Genomic DNA, 955 nt, shown 5'->3' with positions numbered 1-955 from the left:
GACCCCTGGTGGTCCGAGTTCGATCCCGCCCGCACGGATTCATGCGCTAGGGCCTCCTGCAGACAATGCACTTTGATTTATTGCGCAATCTCTAATAGCACCCGCGATATCACCAGATATATATTGGATTTTTCCTTGACCCTGACAGTCCGGCCCCATGTGTCGATGGTTTTCTCGGTCCCTCGTGGTCCGAGGTCGATCCCGCTGCACAGATTCATTCGCCAGTGCCTCCTACAGACAATGCACTTTGATTTATTGCGCTATCTCTAATAGCACCCGAGATATCACCAGATATATATCGGACTTTTCCCTGACCCTGACAGTCCGGCCCCATGAGACGGTGGTTTTCTGGGCCCCTGGTGGTCCGAGGTCGTTCCCGCTGCACAGATTCATGCGCCAGGGCCTCCTACAGGCAATGCACTTTGATTTATTGCGCTATCTGTAATAGCACCCGAGATATCACCAGATATATGCTGGATTTTTACATGACCTTGGGTGACGGATTCCGAATATCTGTAATTTTCTCGGCTCCTGGTGGTCCGAGGTAGTTCCTGCTTCACAGATTCATTCGCCAGTGCCTCCTACAGACAATGCACTTTGATTTATTGCGCTATCTCTAATAGCACCCGAGATATCACCAGATATATATCGGACTTTTCCCTGACCCTGACAGTCCGGCCCCATGAGACGGTGGTTTTCTGGGCCCCTGGTGGTCCGAGGTCGTTCCCGCTGCACAGATTCATGCGCCAGGGCCTCCTACAGTCAATGCACTTTGATTTATTGCGCTATCTGTAATAGCACCCGAGATATCACCAGATATATGTTGGATTTTTACATGACCTTGGGTGACGGATTCCGAATATCTGTAATTTTCTCGGCCCCTGGTGGTCCGAGGTAGTTCCTGCTTCACAGATTCATTTGCCAGTGCCTCCTACAGACAATGCACTTTGATTTA

The sequence above is a fragment of the Nomia melanderi genome, unplaced genomic scaffold, assembly GCF_051020985.1.
Source record: "Nomia melanderi isolate GNS246 unplaced genomic scaffold, iyNomMela1 scaffold0014, whole genome shotgun sequence".
Classification (NCBI taxonomy): domain Eukaryota; kingdom Metazoa; phylum Arthropoda; class Insecta; order Hymenoptera; family Halictidae; genus Nomia; species Nomia melanderi.
This window is presented reverse-complemented; position numbering follows the sequence as displayed.